Raw genomic sequence first — 24,870 nt, forward strand, 5'->3', positions numbered from 1 at the left:
ACTAGAGGGCTGTCCCAACCTTTCTCATGCTATGGATGCAGGTGTTGGTGGATGACATTTTACTGCCCACTGGAAGCACTCTTACAACAGCTACAGAACAATATAAACTTTGTTTTTCCACAAGAAAAGGGAGGACCTGGGCAGCACACAAAACTCTGGCTTTGGAGCTCCAAGGAATGGGCTGACATCCCCTCCCATAGTTCCAGCCATCACTGGTCCTGGGGAGTTTATCTCAGTTTAGTGATTGGTGCTCACCTGTGGGAGGAAGGCTCAAAGCTCAGGCAGAGTGTGGGGTACATTGAGCAGCCTCCATGTCTTTCAGAGCCAGGGCAGACCTGAGGCAGCTGTAAATGGGCTCTGGAGCACAGAGAACAGTGCTTTATAGCTCGTGCCTCTTTTGGGGCCTTGCAAACTGCTCCTCAGGGGTCTCTAAAAGTTAACAGGGAAAATGGTCAGAAGGCTGAGATGGGCTCCACAGGGGTCCAGGCTGGTGCTGGAATGTTCACAGGATTTCTGCAGGTCTGGCATGCTGGCTGTGGCTCACACAGGAAAAAAAAAAAAAATCTGCTCTTGCTGTGAAGGCTCCAAACCTATTTGTGGACATGAAGAGCTGTTTTTTGGTGCAGGTGAATGGAGCCTGGCATGACCAAGTTCTCTAAGCACAACCACGTGTCTGATATGTCACAGAGTCTTGTGTTAAATGAGCAAGAAGCTGCACTGTGACAATGTGAGGTCATTGTTTTTAGTCTTATTTCCTAAAGGGAGAGAAAGATTAATGCAGCCATACTCAGTGTGACTCTTTGGGTATGTGGGTCCCTGTCCCTGATTTTTGCCCCCCATCACACTCTATCCATAGCCCAGTTTCAGTCACATCTGAGAGAATCTCAAAAATATTCAGTTTTGGCAATTTTTATGCAAATAGATGGCCAGGCTTCAGAGAGTTCTAATTCTTCCTTCCAGGGAAAGCTCAGCTTTCACTAAGACTAGAAGATGGCAGAGAGCAGGAAAGCAGGAAAAGGCTAGAACATGCTGTAATCTAAGTGGATACCAGAGAGTCCACCCTTCAATTAGAGATAATTTTATGTGGCTTCTCTAGTGTTCAGCACTGTGGGTGATAATTTATTAAAGTAATCCTTGCTTTCTTCTGTCTGACACATTTTGATACCACACTCCTCCTAAAATAACAAATACAATTTTTACTTTTCCTTTATCTTTTAAAGATGGCAGAGGAGCCAACAGTCCCTTTTCCAGACAGAAACCTAGGAGTAGGATATAAACCCAGTGCCTTCAATGAGGCAAGAAGGATTTTACACACCTGTTATGGCCATGGTCACCCTGGATCTTTTCCTTGTCTCCTGAACCATGGAGCTGGGGTACATGGCACAGACAATATGCAGACTTTGGTGGGCCTCTAACCTTGTCAGATGTGTATTAGCACTCTCAGGTGCATGAAATTATTTGGTGTAACATTGTGGTTGTTGTAGCTTCGCATCCTTTCATCCTGCATCCTTTTCATTCCTGTCTGTCACTACCACCACCTGCCCCAAAAGCTGCACACTGGGTGAAGCCTTTCCAGGGCTCCATGCTGGATCACCCAAGGGTCATAGGGGACATCCTAAGGAGTCAGGAAAACTCTTCTTGCTCCTCAGGGTTGCTTTGTTCCCAATTAGATTCCAGCTGCAAAGGGAAGAAATGCTTCTGAGCTTGGGTTGTGCCTATCATGGTAAAAAGCTGGGTTGTTATCACTGCTCGTGCAGGATGACTGATGTGAAAGTGCTTTTCTTGAGCTGCCTGGTGGGTCCATATTTCAGCTTTGTTCAGTAAAGCACTTAAGCATGTGCTTAAAATTAAGTGTGCTGCTGACTGGAGGGCTTGGACAATAAATATGCTACTGGAAAAGTCTCTGGACCATACATTTATTAGCCTGCCTGAAAGCCCTGTTATTTCTTCTTCACTTCTGAAGTAAATCACTTCTTTCAAAAGCCACAGTTGTGGGTAAATGTCTGATTTTGATAGGCGTTGCATATTGCAGCTATTGCTGATTTTAAACAAACTTATAGATGCTCAGTGCATCTGCAAATGAGACCCAGCTTGGCTCCTTTCAGTGGTTTGGTGTTTTTTGAGAAATCTGTCTTTGAACTACCCATCTGCAGGCTTTTTCTTTTTACTGTCTGTGTGGCCATCCTGCAATTACCTGTGGGTTTATGATCCTTCTCTAGAGAACAAGTTGGTTGAACGATAAAGATGGGAGTGATAAACTGGGGCAGGGTATGATATCAGTTACAAGTGTTATGTGAGTGTCCCTCCAGATTTACACTGCTGCAGCTTTGCTCTGGATCAGGCTCCAAGATTTGCCATAAATGGCCTTTTCAACAATTTTGGAGTTATGTCTGTTGAATAAAAATGTGCCATTGAGGCTTGAGGGCCTTTGTGACTGCAGTGAAGACAGACTGGAGTGAGCAACTCATTGGCAAAGTCAGTGTAAGGTAAATCTGTGGGAGTGGGAGGAAGAAACTAAACCATGTTTTTAAAGGGTTTATGGCTGGCAATTTATTTCCTTAACCCCTTGTTCAGAGCTGGGCAACAGTAAACAGTGAAATTTAGTCTCATAGTTGCCTCTGAAATGAATTGACCATGCAAAGAAAATCTGTAACTCCCCAAGGCAGCAACAGATTTTGGGAACCTGCTTGAAATGCTCTGAAATGGTTGGGGAAGTTGAGGTGTGGGCTTAAGCATTTTTGGAGGACAGGATTTCTATGAGGTGGAGGAAAACCAGGTCTCCAAATCATTGTTTGCTTGTTCATAAATCCCATCTCTGATTATTCCCATGCAGGGTCATGTGTTCAGTTCTGTGAAACCCCTGGAAAATAAACAAGTAGAGATGAATTCAGGAGCTGAAGTGAGCACAGGCAAATCAATGGTGCTGCTCAAATCTAAAGTCAGTGCAGAGCTGGGCCTTAAATCAGCTATTTTTAGCAGTCAGCAGTGCAAGAGCACAATCAGTCTATATTTACATCAGATAATATTTGTGTTTACTATGTAATTACATCGACCCTTTTTACACATATAATTTACAGTTTGCCATCGCATCCCGCTGGGTTGACATCTGTAGGATTCAAAAAGGGTTCAGGATCTCCAAAGAGTGTTTTTGTTTCAGGTTAGACGTGGTCTGATTGTCTAAATTAAAGACATGTCAAACCACATGAAAAGTTCAGGACAGAAGGTAACCACACAGGACGTGGCATGTGGGCCAGGTAATCATAGTGGTGGAAAGAACGGCCACACTTGTGAGGAGCCTCTCCTCTACAGGCTTTGGAAAAAAAAAACCCCAACAAAAAAAAGCTCCTTTTTTGTTTTTAGTAGGAAATAAAAATTAGTAAATGCAACCCCTGGCTGCAAGGAAGCCCAAATAAAGCAAACCAGATGTTCATTAGCTAATCACTTGCAATTTTTCCCCCCTCTTGTTCTTCATGGAGGAAAAGAAAATTGAGCATGTGGGAACTTGCCTGTTGAGAAAACATTTGGATCTTCAGTCATTTATCTGTTTCACCTCTGACTCGGTTCAGGCCCCCGTTAAAAGGCAGGCAGGGTGCTATCAGAGAGAAAGGTCAGCGGGGATCACTGCAGATGCTTTTCAGCTGGGGCGACCCTCGAGGCGATCCCGGCTTTCGCGGGCATGGAGAGTCGGCTCAAAACAAAACAGCAAACCAAACACCAGCCCAGCGAGGGCGGTGGGGCTTTGAACTCCATCACTCGTGTTTGTCTTATTCCTAAATTGCAGTGTCATTTCTGTACAGTGCTCGTTATAATCACAGCCATCCATCAGGAAGTGTGTTTATTACACTGAATGCCAACGAATCCCGAATGGCGAGCTGCTCGTTTCCAGTGTTATCAAAGGAAAGCAACATAACCTTTATTCCCTTTGGACTGATGTAATTTTATTTTCACTGCCTAATATGAGACAGAAATAGGCACAAGTCTGTACTGCTGTTGGTGGATTTTATCAATAATAGATTACTAATACATAAAGCCATCTATGTACATAGGAATCATAGAATCATTAAGGCTGGAAAAGCCCTCTGAGATCACCATTTGGAACTCAACCCAGCAGCACCACCACACTCACCACTCAACCATGTCCCCCAGCCTCTGTGGAACTGTGTTATTCCATTAAGAAAAATTACAGTAACTCAGTATTTGCTTCATGCTTTAACAACATTAATTTAACAGTGTTAATTTTAATGTACAATGACCTAACAGCTTTTAGGTGCCTGACACTGCTCAGTAAGTTGGTCGGGTGTAAGATCTCACCTACCAGAAAGCAGAGCCATCCTCATTGTATCTTGGTTATCATATGATAACTTGCTCACTACAGAATCCTAGGATGGCTTGGCTTTCACCTTCCACTAGAGCAGGTTGCTCAAGGCCCCTTTGAGCTGTTTTACTTGGGAGAGTTGGTCTGGGAGAGTTCCAAAGATCTTTCTCTGCAATGGTGAGGCTTTATTTGGATGAACAACCTTTTCTTAATGATTTGATGTTGTGCTGTTTACATGATTAACACATAAACTGGAGGTTGAATAAGAATTGCTCAGATGAACTGACTGAGTGACAACAAGTAGCATGGGAAAGAGTCTGGCTGGGCATGAGTGGAGCTGTACAAGGATTTTTCTTGGGGATGGATCTTATTTAATATTTTCATGAATGATTTTGGTACAAAACATAGCATGTTGCTGAAGTCTGCTGATGACACAGACTTGGGAGACATACCATGCAGAGAGAACTGGGTGACCTTGAAGTCTGGAATAATAGCAAAGAGATGAAATCCAGTATTGAAAAACACAAACTCACAAGTTTAGGGAGGAATAAGAATTCCTACTACAGAGACTCGCCATATGTAGATGACAAAGAGGAAAAATGTGTGGATAATTCATGGGATGGGCTCTGAAAAAGGTATGCACACCTTCATATATCCCAGGAGGAGTTTCTTTCAGGAGAAGGTAAATATGCCAGGAACTGTGGCATCCTATAGATCATTCTGATCCCCATGTTCCTGAGGTATGAGTTTCACCTGGGCTGCTTACAGAAAAAGATGGTGGAGATGTTGGAAGGGAAGAGATTGTCTTTTGGAAGAGGAATGAAAGAGAGAAAATTTTAAGCTAGAAAATGAAAGCTGAGAAGAAGGGTGATGGTGGTACATCTAAATATCAGGATGGTAAACGTCAGAGAGGAAAATAAGCCATGTAAGGTAAAGAACATGAGGCTAAATGGGTACAAATTTTAGACTGGATGTCAGGAAAAATTTCTTCACAGAAAGGGTGGTCAGACACTGGCACAGGCTGCCCAGGGCAGTGGTGGAGTCTCCATCCCTGGAGGGACTGAAAAGCCATGTGGATGTGGCACTTGGGGCATGGGTTACTGTTGGCCTTGGCAGTGCTGGGAGAATGATTTGGCTTGATGATCTTAGCAGGCTTTTCCAACCCAACTGATTCTATTCTATGATTTTATGATTACATTGGTCTGAGTACACTGGGTTCATATCAGAGGAAGGTTTGTGACTTAAGGAAGGCTTATAAGAACAGCTTGACATGTTTGTGGAAACAATTATAATGCTTGGGCTTCGAGAATATGGACTTTGGAGGGCGTTTCCTTGGGAGTGGTCATATCAGAAACCTTTTTGTGGCTAATGATTTCCTTACCTGGACCTTGTTTCCATGGGGGGCTTAACAGCATATGTGGTAGGGCCAGGAGTCCAGTCATGCCTCTGGGTACTTTAGTATTTACTTGGGTTTATATAGTCAGAGGTTGGTGGGAATCAGATGTTTTATGTTTGGCCTCCCTTAGTGTGTATGTGATTAATCTGGTTGAGTTAATGGACACTGCACTCCATCCTGTGGTTTCTGTGTGTTGATTCTGAGTGTGGTGTGTATCTTTTGGGTGTTTGAGTTGGTTTATGTTTCTGGGTGTCTACATGACCTGATTAATACTCCCAGGTTAATGCAAATGCAAACAGAGACCACAAAGGGAGGCCTGGCCAAAAACTGCATATTGAACAGCATATGACTGCCTATCAGTTCATCAGATATATAGGAAATGGAATATATTAACACACTGTTGTTATCCTTGTCATTGGTGGTTACAGATTAAGTATTTCGGTCTGGAGTAGCAGTAATGGATAAATCACAGCACTGTTATTCTCAACTGCTAGGCAAAACCATCTCCTTGTCTTTGTTGTATCCCTTGTTGTACCCCAGAACAAGCTTTCCACAGGGCTCAGAGGGACCTTCCAACCTTGCTTTACATGTAGCCATTTCTAGTCCAGAGCTGAGAAACTCCACCTTAAACAAAACCATCTATCCTCAAAACTTTCTCGAGGCAGGTCAAAAATACCCCCATGTGCTGTTCCAAAAACAAACTGAAAGAGAAGCAGAGAGAGATGTCAGTGAAATCCAGACTCTGGAGGAGCCAGCAGGAATGTCTCCAACCACTCCTACAGAATTTCACAGGTGGTTTTGAAGAGTTGGCTGTTGACTTCAAAAGAGAGGAAAATAAATGAGAAGTTAGAAATGGTTTTGGAATAGGAGATTTCTCTCCCTGCAGGTAGCCTGATGCACTGACCCCACACAGCCTGAGCAGGTGCTGGAGACAGAAACCTCTGCCTGGTAAGGGGGGCTCATTTCTCTGCTGTGACCACACAAACCTGTCTTGAATGCCTGTGAGACACGAGGGTGTTTCCAATGATTCCAGTGGCTCCTTCAGGGTTAAAGTTAAGCATGTGCTTAAGGGCACTGCTGGATCAGAGCCAGCCTAATCTGCCTTGCTAGGTGCTGGCCCAAAGCAATTCCCAAAAACTCTTTTCTCCCCATCAGCCAGCCCCTTGATTTGCAAACTCTCGACTCCCCGGAGCTGCTTAAGGCTGTAAGTTATTTTCTGGTACCTGCAACGCTGTGATTGGGAATTTGTGTATATTCTGTTCCAATATTTCACTTTTGGAGTCTTCCCCTGTGAAGATTTCTTTAGCATAGCCCAGCACATCTGGCCACTCTTAATAACCCTTGGGAGGGCATGTCAGTTTAACACTCAAGTCTCTCTTCCTTTGCTAACCGAAGTGTTCAGCGCCACAAAAAAAAAAAAAAGATCTGAAGGGATGGTTGATGTAAAAATCAAAATTTTCGTAATGGGAAGTAAGGAAGAAGCCAAAGAAAAGATAAAAAAAGGCTTTTTAGCCTGCAGCTTTCCTCTAGCTTGATCTGACCTAAAGGACAATAATGACTATTTAGCATTGCTGGAGGGTGGCAAGCACTTTCTTCTGTCAATGACAATTGCCATGATTTAAGGAGCACTCTACACTGTGTAGCTGACAATTAACAACAAACTTGGGTTTCAAAGTCATCTGGCTTCACCTTCCCTGCAAGGAAGTGAACCCAACCTGAGTGAAGAGTAAGACTTTTTCAACCCTTCCCTTGCAATCTTGCAAAGGAAGAAAGCACAAGAAGCACCCACATCATCTCCAGGTGCCTCAGAAGCTGCTATTTAAAAAATGGTGCTAATTAAGGAGATTAATTAAGGGGGTCCCTGCTGAGGGAGAGCTCACAGAGACCAGGTGACTCCACAGGATCAGGTCCTTATTAAGATAGGGCAGATTTAGTCTGTAAAGAAACTCTCCATTGTTGAGAGGTCACCACTTCCCTCCAAGAGATTCAGCAGAAGGAAAGCTGTGGTGCTCTGATTCCCTGGCTGAAAAAGGATGTTTTCTAACCTTTCTACGAGGCTTTTCCTGTGCTAAAGAGACCAGAATTTACTAGGCAGCAGAGAGGGGCAGTGTATCTCCTGCTCCGTTTGCCCAGGGCATATTGGCTTTTCATACAGGTTTTGATTGCACCCTTCATTAAAAGAGCCATTTCTCCCTCCAAATTAGGTGGAATCCAGCACTGAAAGAATCCAGCCCAAGTCCCAGTTTATTTCTCCATAAAACATCTGTATTGTTCTTCCAGGATGGCTCTGCCAAATGAGTCCTCAATAAACCCAAAACCTGGCAATAGACAAGACGCTAAAAAGCGCCTTTTTAATATGGAAAAGTATCCTGCAGTGTTGCAATCTTCCAGTGGAGACCACCCCCTGCCCCTGAGAAATGCAGAATAGCACCAGGCCCACAATTTGCCTGGGGTAAAGCAACAGAGCTGGGTCTGTGCTGATTTACCCCAGCCAGAGGATCTGCCCTATAGTTTCTTAGAGTTTTTTTTTCCCTTTAGTTTTTTTCCTAAAGTTCCTTAACTCCTTTTTCCTCCTTTTTTTTTCTTCACTTTTTTTTTTTTTCTTGTGGATAGAAGCTTTGCAAGTTCCTTCTTTTATTGTTAACTCATTTGGCAGGAGCAGCTAAGCAACAAAAGTGTTTTATTTGGAAATAGTTGAGGGGGGAAGTCGACAATGTCCGAGCTCTATTCTGATTGCATGAGCTCTGGGAGGTTTTCACCTCTGCTTCCAGGCTGCACCAGGCTGGGATTATCTCATTTGATTTCATTGGATCTGTGTGCCGTTAAGAAGTGGGGAAAATTAAAGGTTAGTGAAGTTTGCCTTTGTGTCACACTAGAAGCTTTTAGTTATTTAAGTGCAAAGTGTTCGCTCTCTCTCCTCCTTCTCTGTGGACTGAAATATCACACAATGTTCTACTTTGCTGATTTGAAAGTGAAATGTGACTTCTACAGTTTATATATCCCATTGCAGAAGAGATCCTGTGGAAGAAGCACAGGGGAGATGCCTTTATTGGCTAAAGTGAGAAAACTGTAGTGTGTGAAAGGCACTGAGAGCTGAATCTCCTCCATCTGAACACTGCACTCAGAAATGCTCTCTCTTTTATGGCCAGCTATAATACCTGCTAGGATTTTCATCTGTGATGTTGTCCATTGATTTCTTTCCAAATCTTCCCCTCCACAAAAATTCCACTCTGCAGAGATTAAAGGCTGCACTCAGGAAAAACTCAAACCAAATGAGGAACAGTGCATGAACGTGGGCAGATCTTTCCTCTTCCATGCTTGAGGCTCCTGTGGATCGCTTGGGATCTGCCCCCTCTTGCAGCACTAAATGCACATGAGAGCTGAGGTGTGTCAGTCTCTGTGCTCTGCAGGGCCAATCCAAAATAGCTCAGGGCCAGATTTCTAAGAATTCACCACCCACAGTCAGGGCCAAGTTGGGAAGTCAAGAGTGCTCTGAATGTCACGAGTAGGACACGTTCTGTGGCGTGGGGAGGAGCTGTGTAGCTGTGTATGTTTGTGTGGGTGTGAAGTGATTCACCCAAGTCCAAAGAGGCCCTCAGTGTCAGCCCCAAGACACTTTTGTGGCCTGGGAGCAGATTTTCAGCCCCTCATTTTCCTCCAGGACAGTGGTGATGAGATTGAGGTGCACATGGGCACACTGAGCTCTTTGGAAATGCTGGCTGCTTTTTGTGGTGTGCCAGGGCAATGGGGTTGTGGGGAAGCTCATCCACTGCTGAAGTGCTGAGCTGTTAAAAAGCCAGCCCTGACCCTGACAGCCTCCCTGGGCTGGGGATGGGATGTGGAGCCTCTCTGCACCTTCACAGCTTCCCCAGCCTGGGAAAACATTTCCTACTTCTCTGGTGAGTTAAAGTTAATTAATTGATGCTTCTAAGACAATGTGATGATAGAAAATGCTGTTTGCCAGATAAATATTATTAGTGCCCTGTGTGTGTTTGCAGTTCCAATGTGCTATTCCCTGCAGGGACTGACTCATGTCATCCCCACAGAGCTGATTAGGGAGCTGTCACAGGCCTTCCACCACCAACAGCCAATACCTGTTATCAGACAGTGCACTTGCCCAATCAATTGTTGGGTTTTCTATAATCTGTGGCTCCCCATACCACAGGTCAGGCCCCCAGAACTGCAAAAACCTTTTAACAACCATGAGATGGTTTTATTCCGTGAATGTTACTTTTAGCCTTTAGCATGTGTTCAGGCACCTCCTGGAAAGTGTTTTCTTTAAGACCAGAAAGACCACAGATTTTTTTTTTTTCCCTTAAAGTGGAAGTGCTGGATGGAGTGGCACATCAGGAGCTCAGGTTTCACATAACATCAGGGAAGACTTGCAGTAAAATCACAAGAGTTGGCAACAGCAGTTTTTTTTCTCCGAAAAGGCCAGCACAACTTGGTGTTCCAGAGCACAGCTTCTTGGCTGGTGCAGCTCCAGCTCTACAGACGCCAGGGGAAGGATGCAAACTGATGACTGAGGACCTGCCACCCTTGGGCTCGGTGCTGGTCGGTGTTTTAAGGCCCACAGAGAAGCACCAGTTGATGTGGTGCTTTGCTGGAGACAATGCCAGCAAGGGAGAGCAGCATCCCTGGAGAGCTGCGTGATGGAGAGCAGGGAAAGCTGAAGCCCCTTTCCTCCTGATCTTCACTTTGGGGGTAGCTGGTGCACAAAGTCCCATGGCTTCTGTTCAACACCACACTTCAAAAAGGGAGGGAAAGGTTTCAGCATGGAAAGCCATGTCTTTGCACGAGATTTTGCCTTCAAACAAGCACAGCCTGTTCCTGCTCTATGGAGTCAGGCTTTCAGGGCATCTGGAAAAGAAGGCTGGATTTGCAAAAAAAATATCAAGGCTTGCTTTTAGGAGGGGACCTTAAGAGCCTGGGCTTGGGGAATTCTCTCTATATTTTGGGACAGGATGGCTGCTGAGCTGCAGAACTGCCTCCTGTCCTTTCCCTGCTGAAATCCCCCATCCCATCTGGGTCAGCCTGCCAGCGTCCATCCCGCCGGCACACACAAAGCGCAGCCCTTGGAAAAGCGAATATAATTTTAAAGTTGGCCTGAGAAGCCTCCATCTAGTTTTCAGGGTTCCAGAATGTTGTTTTATTAGGATTACAGTCTTGTTCTTCTTAGGTTTCAGCAGGCGTTTATGACTGTTACAACAGGAATGAAAAGCTGGGGCTGGAATCGGCATCGCGTTCTCCTGCCAGGCGCAGGGTTCACGGTGGAGGCCAGACATATGTCTTTCTCCCACAGATGCTACTTTTTTTTTCTGGATGGGGAGGTGAGCTCTCTCCTCTCCCTGGAAGAGAGGGCTGGCAGCAGCTCTGAGCACAGACATGGTGGGGGCTGCACGGAGGGCCCATCTGCTGAAGGTAATTGCCCCTTTGCTTCTCATCGTTCCTCCCTGTCCTTTGTGATGAGGAAAGAGCAGGCCTGGTGGGTCTGCAGGGAAGTGTTTGTGCAGGATGCTGTGTTCTTCCCTTCCCCATTCTCTCATGCCCCGTGGACACATTTCCTGGGAGGCTCTGAGGTAAGCAGAGGGGATTGGTGGGGGAGAGAGCACTCCAGGGTCAAAACCATCTGTGGCTGCAGGTATTCCTCTCTGCTTTTTTCCCAGCCTGCTTTCTCCATGCCCAATACCATTTATCTATCTATATTTCTCTCTCTGTGGGTCAAAATATCTCCTCCAGGACTCCTGAGCCAGAGAGGAGTTCCCTGTCTCTGCAGAGCCCACACTATCTACATGTGAGAGGCACGAGCACGAAGGTGAGGGTAAAGGCAGCCTTCAACATCCATCACAAGTGCCCTGCTATCACAGAATCCCAGAATGGTTTGGGTTGGAAGGGACCTCAAAGCTCATCTCATTCCACCCCCTGCCATGCCCAGGGACACTTTCCACTGTCCCAGGCTGCTCCAAGCCCTGTCCAAGCTGGCCTTGGGCACTTCCAGGGATCCAGGGGCAGCCACAGCTTCTCTGGGCACCCTGTGCCAGGGCCTCCCCTCCCTCACAGGGAAGAATTTCTGCCCAATATCTAATCTAAATGTAGCCTTTTAGGTCTAGGGGCTGTGTTGATTTGGGCAGCCAAATCCCACACATTATCCCCAAAAGTGAGGGAGTTCAGTGTGTCCAAACAGCCCAGCCTGGGGGAAGAACTCAGGCCTCTTCTTGGGTAATTTCTGGCTACAGGATGGTCGGTCCCTCTGTACTGTAATAATTAGCAGGCAGATCCTGCTGACTTGGGAAACTCATCTGAGGTTTTGTTTGTGTGTTTGTTGTTTTTATGAGAAGGTCCATATGCCTTTCAGATTTTGTTATTTTCAGAGAGTTGATGATCTGAGGAACAGAATGAAGAGTTGACATAGCCGGTTGTTTTCTTGGCCTGCTGTAAGTAGCAGATGTAGGTTGGTAGAAGGGCTACAGCTTGTTACTTTATACTGGGGGAATTTGATGAGTTTTATTGCAGAGGCATTAGGGCAGCTCATGACAGCCCTTGACCTGGGGAGAAAAGAGGAGGCTTTGTACCTGGCAGGTACTGATCATCCACCAGTGCTTCATGAGCTGGAGGATATCCAAGAGGCAATATGGGAATTTCTGTATGTAGTTAAAGTTTATGAGATGGCCTGCCTGAATGCATGGGGGTGTGTGTGTGTGTGCCTGTGTGGAGTGGAACGAGGATCTCCAGCACAATACTTAGCAAGAATCCAGTTTCTCCAGTGGGATAAGAGAGATCAAGCACCAACAGAATCTGATCCTCAGGGTCTGTCCCTGCAGCTCAGCCGTTGTGTTTATGGCAGGCACAGTAACTGCTCACACACCTGGTTTATGATTTACCCTGCAACCCTCAATCTGACCTGGATTTTCCAAATCAGAACATTGTTTTAAATCTAAAGATAACAATGCCTAATAATCCAGGTGTTTGCTGGTCTCTGAGGCACTTCTAGTGCAGTGCTGGCTTCTTTCTAGGGGATAGAAATCCCGTCTAACAAGCAGTGCCTTTTGCATCTGATGGTTCCTCTGAAGTGTGTGCTCACTCAGGGTGCTTAGGAAATGGGGAATAGAGCTTGAGCCACAACTTTATCAGCAGAGAACACACTACTCAGCTCTAAGTGCTTGCTAAGTCCGTCCTGTCTTTCAGCACTTTCCTCCTCCTGCTGAATAATCTATATTTAGTGTTGTTTTTATCAGGTTTTTGAGATTAAGTCTCTCTCCCTTTTGAGAGCTGAGCTTCCCTTAAGTAGAGAGCAATCAGCCTCATTTTATATCTGTTCTTAACTTAATGAGGCTGCAGCTTCAGACTTTTGGGATTCCTCTTGGGATCCTATTTATGAACCCCATTGTCATGATCCATAGAAATCTTCCCCTTCTTATTCCTGCCCACATCTGCCAGTGTTGCCCTTTGATTTACTCCATCCCTCTACTGTCACGATGTCTCCTGGATCTTGACCAGCCTTTGCACCTGTTTTCCACACTTATCCCACTTTGAACTAACCTGTTTCAAACACAGCTGAGCAGGGGATTCATCAGGAAGAATCACGAGTGCCCTACGCAGCATCAGTGGCTGTAGCAGATGTTTGTGTTGGTCCCTGAGTCACCTTGTGGTTTTTAGGTCATTTCCTCAGGGATGATATTCTGATCTTCCTGGTACTGATGATGTGTTTTAACTCTGCCTCAGGCAAATTGGATAGAAATGATTCCACGTTGAGCAGCAGCACGGTAGAGGCAGTGTTAACTGCAGTCATCCCACAGCTGATATTGAGAATTCCTCCAGTAACCTCCCTTCAGTTCACTTGTTCCATCAGTACAACATGCTCTCATCTCCATTTTAGAAAATTTATTATCCTCCTTGCAACACTTGTCTCATCCCTCTGTTCTCCAGTTTCACCAGAAATGTTGTGTGGCAACATATCAAGGGTTTACCTAATATTTGGATAGAGCAGCCTGGTACAAGAGCCTGACACTTCTATCCAGACTGAAGTTTGTCCCTTGTCTCACACTTTGCCACAGCTGTCTGTATTTTACCCAGTGTTTCTTCAGAACATCTGTATAATGTTGATAATGCTGTTATGAGCCTTTGAGTGCTCAAGTTGTTTTTTTCTCATTAAATAAAGCCACTACATTTTGCTTTTCTCTAAGGTATCAGTTTCAGTGCAATAAATCTTATCAGCAGATTTGCAGTTCCATGTGCTACTTCTTCTGGAGTGACACTGCTCCTTCCCTGCTCAAGCACATTCACTATTTCAGTTTTACTTGGGTTGGTGAAATGAATATTTCTCCTTGAGGGACCACTGCAAACTCTGTGTTCTGGGTGTTGGTCTCTTTGCCCAGGGAACAAGGGACAGGGCAAGAGAAAATGGCCTCAAGCTGCACCAGGGGAGGTTTGGATTGGATATTGAGAAAAATTTCTTCAAGGAAAGGGTTGTCCAGCCCTGGTACAACTACCCAGGGCAGTGGTGGAGTCCCCATCCCTGGAGGGATTGAAAAGATGTGTGGATGTGGCACCTGGGGACATGGGGCAGTGTTGGCCTTGGCAGTGCTGAGGAATGGTTGGACTTGATGATCTCAGAGGACTTTTCCAACCCTAATGATTCTGTGACTCTGTACTAAACGCATCTAAAAAGATGAAACTTTACCTTTTTACTCACTCTGTATTCAGCTTCTGTCTTGACCATACAGACCTGCCTTAGACTTCTGCAGTCAGGATCATCTGTGCTGTCACTGAACTTGTGTGGGGAGTTTTTCCTGGAACAGGCTCAGGTATACACAAAATGAGCTTAGAATTCTAGAATGGTTTGAGTTGGAAGGGACCTTAAAGACCATCCAGTCCCACTCCTTGCCATGGGCAGGGACACCTTCCAGCATCCCAGGTTGCTCCAAGCCCTGTCCAGCCTGGCCTTGGGCACTTCCAGGGATCCAGGGGATCCAGGGGCAGCCACAGCTGCTCTGGGCAACCTGTGCTAGGGCCTCACAGCCAAGAATTCCTTCCCAATATCCAACCTGAATTTTACCTGGTGTTGGTTTAGCTCTTCCCAGCAGAGGAAAGCTCAAGGAACTGTATCTGTAGGAGGTGACCTTCCCAGCTGAAGGAAGGAGGACTTTCTAGAAAGGATGGAAAACACTTAAGTTTTGCTAGTTCAGTAGCATTTTCCAAGCTGATTTCACATGTCAGTGTTAGGCTCAGAGAATGTCACAGGCATCAGGATTGGAGTCTTAAAGATGCTTCAGGACACTGGCACCACACAGACCCTGCACCTCTGCCAACAAACCAGGTGTGTCCCCAGATTTTGGGGGTGCCTTCTGTGAGACTGGGATTTTCCTCACTGTAATTTCTTTCCCAAACAGTAATAAAAAAAGGGGAATTCTCTGAGAATGGAAGACAACTTCAAACTGGAAGTGAAATTCAAATTTCTTTCTCCGTTCAGTTTGTGCCTGAGTGAAAACAGCATTTTACAAGAACTCGGAATTTGGTTGCATTTGGGGACAGTTACATCTGACCAGTGAAAAACCTGTTCTTCATCCAGAGATTCCCTTGCTAGGAGTTTTTAAGCCCTTCCTACAAAGAATTAGGACACCAGAACATTTCAAAGCACAGGGCTCAGGGATTGTTTGAGAAACCCCTGGAGCAGTGTTTGTTCCCCTCTGAAACAGGTGAGTCATTCTGCTTGATATTAAAAATATATTAAAAAATCCTCCCCACACACAAACCAACCCTGAGGCCCACGATTAACACGAGGTATTTCACCCATGTGGCTGCAGTGAGGCAACATTTTAAGCAAATAAAACCATATTCTTGCAATAGGAAGTATTTAATTATCTTTGTAATGGATGGTAGTGTTACTTCTACCTTTAACAAAGGGTTTGTTCTGCAAAAACTTTTTCCCAGGCTTTGTTCTGAGAATATATATAAATGTTGGCAGGACCAGTGACCCATGGAGCTGTAATGCAGTGGGTTGCTATAAAACAAGGGAGAGAAATCCAAAGTTTTATTCTGGCAGCCTTAGTGGAGGTGAAATCAGGGAGTCTGAGAGTGGGAGCTATGGGGATTTTGTTGGAAAAAAATCCCCACTTGTAATTTTCCCATTAGGAAATATGCTGTAAAAATGTAATTTTTAAAAGATCTGGAGGAAACCCTTACTTTTGCCCAATTTATTAAGGTTTTCCCTGCTTCACTTGAAAAGAGAAAAATGAGTTATTTCACATATTTCTTTTAAATGTTTTTTCCCTGGAAAACATTTAAAATATAGACTATTCCTTGTGTTACTTTCTTAGGGAGAAGGTTAAAAAGTGAAAGGTTTGCATTTAAATGTGAAAAGCAAAACTTTTAAAAGCAAGATTGAAGCAATTTAAAAAATATAAGGCTTTTAAAAAGCAAAGTACTCTCTCATATATGTAGTTTTTAAACATCACTCACTCTTGGGAAGAAGTCACTTCTTCACAAAGAGAAGAAGAAACATTTCTAGCAATTCTTACACTTAGATGCTTAAAAAAAATATTTTTTTTTCATAAAGCCTTTCATTTTGAATTAAAAAATCCCTTTTAGCTGAAAAAAAAATTACTTTCAGATCAAACTTGCCTTCAATAAACCCCAGATTTTCAATTAGGTAACTTCAAAGTTTGCTTAGTTTAACTATTCACGGCATAAAATATAGAGTAGTGAAATTGAGGGTTGCAAATTTGACCTCAAAAATTTGCTAGAACCTCTGGACTTTTCCTTCCAGGCTATTTAAATACATTTAAAATGCGAAAGCAGAAGGGTTTTTCTCAGAGAAACGTGAGTGAAATGTGAATGGTGACAGGGAGTGATGTTGTAGGAGGTGCTGAACCTGCTTAAGCACCTTTGGTTTGGATTTTAACAGGTTTCATGAGGTTTTATTTAATGTTTTTGCCTGTTGTTTCAAAAGCAAACCAGCGAGACTGAGATGGAGGTGGCCTAAATCAGGAAGTTTTGTTTATCAAAGAGATGATTTTGCAGTGCTTTGTTTCTCTCTCCCCTGATGTGTCTCTCATATCTCTCCATCACCAGGAGAGCAGGGGCTGCACCTCTGAGTCTGAAGGCAAAGGTGAATTCCCACTTTGCACATCCTATTTTGTGCTAAATGGTATCTTAAGCACAACTACAGTGGCAATTAAAATAATGAGATACATAAAAGACACCTGCTTTAAATAAATACAGTAATCTGCCCAGAGCTCCCTGAGTGGGCTGGTATTCAGCAAGAACCTGCAACAAACCTACCCTTAACAACATAATCATTAAAGAGCAGAAACCTTCTCTTCTAATCCCCCTCATACAGGACAACATGTGGATGTTAGCATATTTGGACTGCTTTGCATTCCTTCTTGCCTGCTTTTGAGAACATACTACATTTTAAAACTTGTTGGGTTCTTTCATGTTTTATTTGACCCTATGTAATTGCATTCCTGAAGGAATAACAGGCTCCCACAGTGATTTATACCCTGTATTAAATGTCAGTTTTGAAGAGACACAGTTAGCAGTTTGGTTTAACCTCCTGCCTTCCTATGGAAGTTCAAAACTGAAGTGGAGCTCAGGATCCAAGGGGAGAAGTAAAAAAAAAAAAAAAAAAAAAGATGAAAAAAAGATGAAAATGGACTTAGAGCTTAGAGGCAGCGTGGAATGAGATGTATGTGTTCCTGGCCCCGCACCTTTGGAAGCCACTGGGATGAGATTCCATAAAGCCATCTCTATTTTTAACCATAATTTGTGTACTTCATGGCTGCCCTTGACCACTGGGGAAGGCTGTAAATTAGCCCTGTGAAAGGCTCTGCTCTCTGCAGGCAGGAACCCTCCAACAACGGGCCAGGACTTTTTCCCTGCAAAGTCAACCGGAGAAACCACCAAACCAACCCCCAGTGGCTTTGGCTTGTGTCCCAAAAAGAAGGTCAGCAAAATAAATTGTCCTTGTAATTAAGAGTTGCTCCTTTGTTTTTATGTGTTTAACTGTGCATAAATAGCAAAGCAGGATAGGTATGTTATTACTGTTTTAAATATTTCGTTCCCTTTGTAGACTTCCTTATGACACAGTTAACAACTGCTTAATCATACCTTATGACCTAATTAGGGGGGATTCAGTTAAATAAATCTTGATGTAATCGTATATTCTTGATGTAATGGTGCTCTGATGGCTGCATTTATGGCCATGTGGACATTTAAATGTAAAACTAAATGCAGCCTACGTAGAATCTGACACAGGACTTTAATGATCATCATCTTTAGAATCACTGGTGAAACAAGTTACCAGGAGACTTATTTTAATTGAGAATAAACTACATAAAAACCTATTTCCCCATTCCCAGGAGCTGAATATCCTGGTGAGCACTGTCCTTGGCAAAAGTATTTAAATTTTGTAGGATCAGGACAGTGCAGTTGTTCTGACACAGGCAAACAACTGTAGTTTTCAACTGAAGTAATTCAGAGCATAACCACTGCCTTCTCCAGAGCCTCACTTGCCCATCAGATGAATGCTGAGTCCAGCTCTGATCTGCTGTTTGCCAGGTGGGGAGGCTGACAGTGATCTTTTATTTTGAAATGAAAAAAAAAAAAAAAAGTAGGTGACAATGTTCTCTTAGGGTTGGATTTATCTTGCCAAAGACAGGTGTCTTGAAGTCATGGAATAAGTTGCCCTCTGGAAATGCATCTCTCTGCTGGGTGTTCAGGGAGCTAAAATGACTGCCTCAGACCTGAGGCTGCCTCTCAGGTGGATAGAGTTAGGTAAGATGAATCCTGCCATGTGAAGTGCACAAGGTATTGTGTATCAGCTCCCTGACTCTTAGATGTGCTGCCAGATCACTGTAAATGTTTGTGCCTTGCTGGAAGGGACCTGGGATAGGTTCTTCACCAGCTAAATCCACCTGGAAGACAAGAATTTTGTTTTAATGTGAGGGAACAAGCCCTTGGGGTGCAGTTAACATCTGGAGTGTAGGATGAGAGATGCCTTTCATGGCTTGAAATGGCAGAATGAGAGGTATCTGTTCCTGCACTTGGAATCCCAGACTGGTTTTGGTTGGAAGGAACCTTAGAGACCATCCCATTCTACCCCCTGCCAAGGGCAGGGACACCTTCCACTATCCCAGCTTGCTCCAAGCCTCATCCAACCTGGCCTGGAACACTTCCCCACTTCCTGGGGCACTTGTCACATTTTGGCATCAATGGAGGGAAGCAGTCCTGTCTAATGGGATTATTCCTGATGATTTTGTCATTCCAAAGTCAGAGGATCAAAGTCTCACAGGTGGACACCTGTGCTTCATGGTTGGTGACTTGGGTGGTGATGATGTAGGGTTTAACCTGGGGTTTAAATCTGCCACCCTCCCTGGTGGGTTGATTCAAGCAGGAGGTTACCCAATATCAGAAAAAAAAAAAGAATTTTGAATCAGTGTGAGTAGAGAAAATAAATTCCTGATCAGTATATCACCATAACTTTACTTAATGGCATCCAGCCCTACAGACAATACTTGGTCTCAGTAGTAATAATTAGGAGTTAGAGAACTTAGTGATCTGAATTTCTCAAATCTTTTGAAAAATATTACTATTTTTCCAGACATTTGAGACTCTAAAAGCTGAAACACCAGCAGATGGAGACAAACCCTGTTATCAGACCAGCCCAGTTGATCAGGACCTGTAGGATTTACAGTTTTTCCTATAGGAAGCTGAGGTGGAAATCTGAAGGAAGAAAACCTTTTATGAAATTTTGAGTGCTATTGTTGTCTGCACACGCAACATGAAGTTAGGGAGAAAAGAAGTTCTCTTAAAAAAAAAAAATGTGTTGGTACTAAGTGTTTCTTTGGTCTGAAATAAAATTTCATTTAATAAAGTTCCATTTAATTTTGGGGATTGTGTGTGTGCATAAACCACTTTAGAAATGCAATTATGCAAACAGTTTCAAAAATTCATTTCAGATGAATGATCAAAACACTTTAAAAAAGGGTCAGACAAATATTCTTGCCTTTTTCTGATTTTGGTTTTATTTTCTTTTTATGGAAGGTAAATTGCAGCTGGGCTTGACACAATAAACCTTTAAGCTTGACCACTCTTAAACTGTGTTTTCTGGTGAATTTTAATCACATTTTAATCAGGTTGAATCATAATGGTTGTCCTCAAGTACAATGGCAACCCAGACCTCCACAGGTAAGGTAATTTATTGCTATTTGAAAATAAATTAAAATAATGGAGACACTGCATCATGCAAACTTTATTAAATATAAATGGCAGAAGATATTGTGCCTCATGTTGACTAATTTTACTTTGCAGATGAAACACAAAAAAGCCATAAGTGGATCCAGAACTATTTTGCTTTCACGAAATGCCAAAAAAAATATAAAATTTCCTTGCTGTCCATATTATCTTTTCTTCACTGGCCAGAGAGGTTGGTTTTTTACTCCATTGTCCTTTGCACTGAAGGTGAACTGGAGGGGTTGACACAACTGGTGTGAGCAGAGCTGAGATTCAATATCCAAACCCAACCCATGCTGTGGGGTTGTGTCTTACCAGGAGAAAAGGTTTTGAACAGAGTGCAGACACATCATTTTATAGCATGAACCACAAGAGAAAACATGTGCAGGGGCATAGGACTTTAAAAATCATCCTTTCCTTAATTGTCTAAATAGAAATGAATGTGGATGCCTGCAAATGCACCCTAACTACAGATAAAACCAGCAGTAAAAATCTTAGGGAGGACTCAAGAAAGATTTTCTCTTTCCTTCCTTTGGAACAAACATACTTTTGATCACTTTGACTGGTATAAATGTAGACCAGTCACAAAAGGGGCAGAGAGGACCTTGAGAGATGATCTATCCCTCTACCCCAAGGCAAGATTTGCCATTCCTGGTGACAGTGGAGTCTGTAGCTCCTTGACTAATTTACTCCAGTTCTCACCTGTCCTTCCTCTTAGGAAACATGTCTAATGCTTGACCTATATCCTCCTTGCTGCAATTTAAACTCATTATTTCTTGTCTTATACCCAGTGGACATGGAGAACAATTTATTACCTTCCTATCTGACACAACCTTTTACATAGTTGAAGGCTGTTATCATGTCTCCCCCTCAGTCTTTTCTTCTCTAGACTAAACAAACCCAATTCTTTCAATCTTTCCTCATAGGTCATGTTTTCTAGACCCCTGATCATTTTTGTTATGGAAATAAACATCCTTTAAATCAAGTTCTGTGAATCAATCTTGTGTGGAAAGGAAGGGAAACAGAGGTTAGAGTTAGCATTGGGAACAGGAATCTGGTGGTGAAAGAAGTGAATTTTCTGAGGTCTACAGAGAGTACAAAGTGTATTGAGCACAATTTTCTTTCCCCAACTTTCTTGTCTTTTACCTATTTGCTGTCAGAAGGAAGACAGTATTTTATTTCCATAGGCTGTGGGGACAGTGGTCTCTGCAAAAGCACAGAGCAGGGTACCAAAGAGTAATTTGAAATTGTATGGTCTTCATGCAGACTTGCTAAAATCAGTTTGCCTGCAGTGATATCAACCCTTATTCTCCAACAAGTGATACAGGTCATCCCCAAAAACTAGTTTAAAAGTGGATCATAGCTCCAGGACATTTAATACAGAGACTCAGCACAGAAGATGCTGACGAGTTTTTGGTTGTAAATTCTCCTTTATTACCTGGGCTGCTCAGAGAACATTGGAAATACCAGTTCAACTGTTTCAGCAAAACCATCCAAGGCATTATCATTAGATGGACATCCTCGGCCTTTTTGCTTTGCATCTATTGTTTTGAGGTTGAGAGAAGATGGGTTTGATGCCTCCTACAAAAGTTTTATCTATTCTGTACAGTCACTAAAAGCTGGAACTTGAGCACTGAAGATTCAGGGAGTTTAGGAGATCACCAACTTAAAAACTGGGGCTGCAGAAGGATCCAGGAGAATCCCGTGTTTATCCTCCTTTCCATCCTTAAAACATGAAGGGCTAAGCTGAGGTTATTTTAGGTGTTTAATTAGACCTGAGATTGAGGAGGACTGTGCTGCTGGTGCTTCTAGGCAAGCACAGCCTCCAGCAGCTTTTTGTTTGTGGTGGTTCTGATGGTTGATGCTTTGACTCACAACTTCCCTGTTCCTCAGAGGTAAGTGTGAAACTGTGGTAAATCTAGTTTCAGATCAAAGACAACGCAGCCATGTGATGTAAAGCATTCAAACAATCACTTTTCTTTCAAAAAAAATGTTCTGAAGGCTTTATGCTGGGTTCAGATATCACCTGTCTTCCCACAGGCTGTATAAATAGGAAAGGCAGCGGGAGCACCAGGCTGTGTGCTTTGGCAGTTGAGAGAAATGTGTGCTCACATCTGATCCAGATTCCTCACTAATGGACATTAGTGCTCAGCTTGCAGAACAATGAATCTACAAACAGGGGACACGTTAAAATTTTAGAGCTGAAAGTCTGAGAGCATCTGAAGCTGAGTGAACTGATGCACCTTGAAAAAGAGTTCAGGAGGATATAAGAGACAGAGTGCAAGAGCCACAGAAAGACAAGTTTCAGTCCTTGTGGAGGAGATGCTGACAAGGTGAGAGGTTTCCTGCTAGCTAGCATGTGTTTTGTGAAGGCACTTCCCCAGTGTTCTCTCACTGGCAACAACACTGATTTGACCTGTCAGACACGTTACGTTTCAGGCTTTGTCTGATCAAGATAGCTGAGAGTTCTAGCGCTTCAGCAGAGGTCCAAAATAAACATGGTGCAGTGAGGAAAAATGCTTTTTACTCTGTGCAGTTCACTGGGTATGTTCTTCCATTTGCTGCCTGGCCCAAAGGTAATGGCTCACCTGTCTTCCAGAGCCAGACTCATCCTCTGAGCAAAGTGAAGGATGTCAGGGACAAAACTTTGCCTGAAGTGATACAGTTTTGGTCTTGAGATGTCAGTAAGCACAAGTTTTACTTTGATTAGACTGATTGTCTTGATGGGAAGGTATTGTAGCATTAGCCAAGGAAAGGTTCTGCTTTTAGATATTCTTATTTTTACAAATATCTAAGAAACTCTTCCCTCAGCTAGTTGTAAATGGTATTGTAACAGAATCAGTCACTGAGACAGGCTTCCAGCATCAGATACAATACTAAAAGTTGCACTTTTGAGATGGTATTTTCCATGTAATTTCTCCCATATGGGCCCTAAAACCCCAGATGCTCTAAGAAGTGTTTAGGGCCCTATAAGACACAAGGCCATCACTAATTAGCAAAGACCCCAAGCACGTGTTTAACTTTAAGCATGTGCTTTTCTTTCCCAGGAGTCCACAGAATTAAGGACTTTAAGTGAGTGGGTTTAGGGATATGCTTAAAGCTAAGCATGTGTTTAGTTGCTTTCTTGTGCTCTGGCTTTATTTGTTTTTACAGGAATAAGAGAAATGAAAGATCTTATTACAGATCAAACACAAATAAATGTCCAAGACACAGCAGGGAGGCTTTAGGTCTTGGTTTGGAGCCCAGTGAAGTCAATGGAAAAACACCCCAACACCTCAGCGGACTTTGGAGCAGAGGATCAACGAAGAACCCACTGCAGAAACCTGTTGAATGCCTCATGTTTCCTTGCAAGGTTCCCTTATCTTGTATCCAGATGTTGCTAACAAGGGATTTTATTAGCTGCTGAGAAGTACAAGGGCAGCAGTTTTTCGAGTCCTAAAATCATGCCCATATAGATGAAATAGAAACAGTTTGTTCTGCAGTAGCGATTGTGGTCTGTGGAGCTGTGAGGGTATTTCAAAAGTTCCCCAGTCCTTATTATAGAATCCTAGAATGATTTGGGTTGGAAAGGACATTAAAGACCATCTTGTTCTACCCCCTGCCATGGCAGGGACACCTTCCCATATCCCAGGTTGCTCCAAACTCTGTCCAAACTGGCCTGGAATACTTACATGGACCCAGGGGCAGCCCCAGCTTCTCTGGGCACCCTGTGCCAGGGCCTCCCCACCCTCACAGGGAAGAATTTCTTACTAATCTCTAATCTGACTCTGCCTTCTGTCAGTTTAAAGCCATTCCCCCTTGTCCTGTCTCTCCATGCCCTTGTAAAAAAAACATGTCTTGGTCCCACTGATCTCAAAGTGTTTGCTCTGTCTTTCACGCAGTGCAGTGAGGCAAGTGTTGTCACACAGTTCCTAGGGAAAATGTTGCCTCTTTGTAGAGGGAGAGGTTTACACAACAGGAAGAGCAGGTTCCTTTGAATAGCATTTCTCTTTGCTGCCTTTAGATCTCTGCAGTGTGCACAGCAACACCTGACTTACTCATTTGGATTCTCCTTTTAGGCGTGCAGGGAAATAGCCACTGCTTGAGAACAATCTGATCTATTTTTGATGTTCATTTCAGGATGATGCTGAAGACGTCTCTCTTTGATCAGTTGAATTTCCACCCATACAGCTGGATTTTGATCCTTTGGTTGAGGCTGGAGCTTTGCTTGCTTCTTCAGAGACTGACCTAACCAAGGTCAGCAGAGCTGCCTGAGCCACCAGCCATCACCCAACAGGGAAAATGATCATGTGCTGTCTTGCCAGGCTTGTTATGAAGGCAGGTGTCATTAGAAGGTGTTTCTGCCTCCTCCTTCTCCTCCTCAGAAGTCATTTGGGTCACAGCAGCAGAGCCATGGGACAAGCTTTGTCCGAGCTGGGGAGCAGAGTTCCCGCTGCGCGTCTCTGCAGAACGGGTAAGCAGTTAACACTTGCTAAGCTGCTGTTGCTTCATCTGCTTTTACTACCTGTGTTCACCAGGTCAGACTGACACTGGTGTGCAGGGATGTGCCATGGCCACATCAGAGCACCCAGCCAGAGTCTCAGGAGGGTGGTTTGGCTGCCAGGATGTGCTGATGTCACTGCCTGTTTTTGCCTGTCTTTGCTGGGTCAAAGCGACACTGATCCACCACGATGAGTTATGGTCACACCTTCATTTGTCTCTGTCACTCCAGGCCTTGCTTTCCCATCAACAAAAATCTTCTGGTGGCATCCACTGGGAGTAGCTCTGGGATTTGGTGTGCTGGGAAAGGGTCCTGCACCAACTGTTCAAAGTTTAATGAAGTAAAAGAGAATAAAGTGATATTTGCAGTTTGGATAAGCCCCACAAAATCCCTTTGATGTTTTATTCATGTTTGGTATCTTGATCTTTAATTGAGATCTTGTTTTAA

At 43.7% G+C, this 24,870-nt stretch overlaps 1 protein-coding gene across 3 annotated transcripts in view; it reads left to right on the top strand.

Annotated features, from left to right (window-relative positions):
- Positions 1-24,870, top strand: part of BMP4 (bone morphogenetic protein 4) — a 177,484-nt gene that overhangs the window by 120,598 nt on the left and 32,016 nt on the right. The window contains exons 12-18 of one of the 3 annotated variants that reach the window (XM_086892270.1): positions 11,014-11,132; positions 11,451-11,526; positions 12,083-12,145; positions 21,984-22,276; positions 23,097-23,295; positions 24,063-24,179; positions 24,248-24,396. The gene's annotated coding sequence lies outside the window, so the exon portion shown is untranslated. Of the gene's footprint in view, positions 1-11,013; positions 11,133-11,450; positions 11,527-12,066; positions 12,146-21,983; positions 22,277-23,096; positions 23,296-24,062; positions 24,180-24,247; positions 24,397-24,870 lie in introns of those variants that run through there. The other 2 variants (XM_086892267.1, XM_086892271.1) reach the window with 2 other exon arrangements.

Source organism: Cyanistes caeruleus, chromosome 6, assembly GCF_971803275.1.
Source record: "Cyanistes caeruleus chromosome 6, bCyaCae1.hap1.1, whole genome shotgun sequence".
NCBI lineage: Eukaryota > Metazoa > Chordata > Aves > Passeriformes > Paridae > Cyanistes > Cyanistes caeruleus.